We start from the raw sequence: 2,901 nt of genomic DNA on the forward strand, positions 1-2,901 counted from the left end.
TCTTCCTTTTGTATTTTCAGGATGAAATGAGCTCAAAATCACAAAAGAAGCAAAAAGACTACTAAATCTACCATAAATACAAGAAAAGGAACAAAAGTGAACTGCCCGGACCCTCAACGGCACCTCCCAAGACAAAGAGAAGAGAAACAGAGCCTGAACACGCCCCGTGTCCAGTGAACACGGGGGCGTGCCCAGGAAGCAGCAGAAAAGACAAACCAGTAGAAGCTTCCATTGCTCACCACGGGGCCGTGCCCAGCGGACACGGGGGCGTGTTGAAAGTACAGCAGACGCATTAATTGTAATTCGCAATTACAATTAATGAAGAGAGAGAATGTCAGACGGGCACGGGGCCGTGTTCAGCGAACACGGGGCCGTGTCCAGCGTTCTGTTCAGCCTATAAATAGAGGAGCTTGGCTTCATTCTCTCTCATCCCTTGGCACACCACCTCTCTCACACTTCATCCACCACCCACCACCACCATAACACCATCATCCACCACCATCATCCATTGTCCATCATAGAGTGTGTGAGTCGTCTCGGGATCCAAGATTGATCGTAAGAGTTCTTGACAATCAAGGCCATGTTTGCCTAAGTCTCTTACATCACTTGGTGAAGACAAGTGTTTAGTATAATACTTTTTATTTTTAATCTTTTGCACTTTTTATTTGGTTTTGTATTAATGACTTTAATAACTAGTTACTTATGTTGAAGGTGATCTTTCCTTATCGTTTGTCCGTGGTGTCTTGGCATTATTTTACTGTCTATATAAAATAAAAGATTTTCACCATTCATATCTCCACGGTCTATATGGAGGTATGTTGGCTACCTGGTCGGGGGTTAAGGGAACGGTTTGGTAAAGGTCTTGCCCTTGTTCAGCGTTTAGAGGTCCTGCTTGGGACCTGGGTCAAATTTAGTAGGATCTCCTTCAATACCCATAGGTATTGGATGGCGGGGATCCAAACTCTTTGACCCCCTCATAAGCTAACTACTATTAATACTATAACCCGGCTATTTAGGACTGTATCCCTGCTGACTCAGACTACTTAGCCGAGGGTAACGTCACCGCCAAAAGCGGGGCCTACCATAATTTGCATTAATAACTTAATTCATTATCTTTCAATAATCCAACCCTTTAGGATTGTATCCTTGCTGACTCAAACTACTGGGTTGAGGGTAACGTCACCTCCGAAAAAGGGGCCTACTACAATAACTAAGATAATCTCTTAAACAAGTGCAAAAGTGCGAAAATAATCAAAGGTTATACTAATACACTTGTCGGATCCAAGTGATTCATCTTGTCTATCTGTTTTTTTATTTTATTTTTCAGCATTTAGTTAGTTTTTATTTTTCTTAGTTTAAAAACATTTTTCTAACTTTTTGATTTGATTAGACGTTGAGGATAAACCGGTATTAAAAGCTCTTGTGTCCTTGGACGACCTCGGTATCTTACCAACACTATACTACGTCCACGATGGGTGCACTTGCCCATATGTGTGCTTAGTGTTAGTAAATATCGTGTTTTATAAATTTAAAACTTGGCTAAAAGTGTAAAAAGGGCTTAAATATATATCTAAAAACATATATACACTAACACGCATCAAGTTTTTGGCGCCGCTGCCGGGGACACAAGGATTTTAAGAAAGTTAGGAATCAACGGCCTAATCATCTTTTTATTTTTCTTTAATTTTTTTTGGATTTTTTTTTTGATTTTTCAGCTTCTGCAGAGCTCAGCACGGGGCCGTGCCTGGTCGGACACGGGCCGTGCTCAGCAACATTACTGGCAGTTTTTGTTTTTCAAGTTAACAGAAGGCTGACCACGGGGCCGTGTCGGTGCAACACGGGGCCGTGTCCAACTTCCAGTAACTGGGATCTGAAAAACAACCACTGTAACTCCGACCACGGGGCCGTGTTCGCTGGACACGGGGCCGTGATGAACCTTCTGACCAACGTTCTTTTCTGTTTTTATTGCAGGACTTGGAACCCGAACCAACCTCACGTAGTGTATGAGCTCCAGTTCCAATAAAGACATAAAGGAACCATTAGAAGAACCCGAACGCTTTCTCAGAAAAAGGTTAAAAGCCAAAAATCAAGAGAAGGTTTCGGGTGACCCACCCCCAATGGCGGACCAACGTACCCTCATGGATTACTTACGGCCCACCGTAGGTAATCTCGGCGCCGCTATCAATGCCCCGAATGTCGAAGCTAATAACTTCGAACTTCGACCGCACTTGATACAAATGCTCCAAAACTCCGCAACCTTTCACGGGCTCGCGGACGAGGATCCCCATCTACATATAACTAATTTTTTAGAAATATGTGATACGTTTCGGATCAATGGAGCATCAAACGACGCCATCCGCCTTCGTATGTTTCCATTCTCACTAAAAGACCGAGCGAAAGCTTGGCTCAACACCCTCCCAGCTGGATCGGTAAACACCTGGGATGAACTAGCCCAAAAATTTCTATATAAGTATTTCCCTCCTTCTAAAACTGCTAAATTAATGGCTGAAATTAACACATACTCACAAGAGGACGGGGAATCCTTATATGAAACTTGGGAAAGGTTCAAGGAGCTACTACGTAAGTGTCCCCATCATGGTCTCGCGATATGGCAACAAGTATCCACTTTCTACAATGGATTGTTGCCACATACTAGACAGACACTTGATTCTAGCTCCGGGGGACTTTTAGGTAATCGACGCCCACACGAAATATATAATCAGATTGAGGAAATTGCTCAAACCAATTTTCAGTGGCACACCCCCCGGGGAAATAAAACTATTGCCCCGGGCGCCCATAAGGTAGACGAAAACACCTCTTTACAAGCCCAAATCGAGGCCCTTTCTTCAAAAATAAAAAAATTAGAAATGACAAAAACAGTCTCGGTCATGGCTTGTGAGG

General features: G+C 43.3%; 1 non-coding gene across 1 annotated transcript; it reads right to left on the bottom strand.

Annotated features, from left to right (window-relative positions):
- Positions 1 to 2,495: 2,495 nt before the first annotated feature.
- LOC118485302 lies at positions 2,496 to 2,602 on the bottom strand. The gene has a single exon (XR_004875606.1). It is a non-coding gene; the product is annotated as a small nucleolar RNA R71 (small nucleolar RNA).
- Between the last annotated feature and the right edge of the window lie 299 nt (positions 2,603 to 2,901).

The sequence above is a fragment of the Helianthus annuus genome, chromosome 12, assembly GCF_002127325.2.
Source record: "Helianthus annuus cultivar XRQ/B chromosome 12, HanXRQr2.0-SUNRISE, whole genome shotgun sequence".
Taxonomy (NCBI): Eukaryota; Viridiplantae; Streptophyta; class Magnoliopsida; order Asterales; family Asteraceae; genus Helianthus; species Helianthus annuus.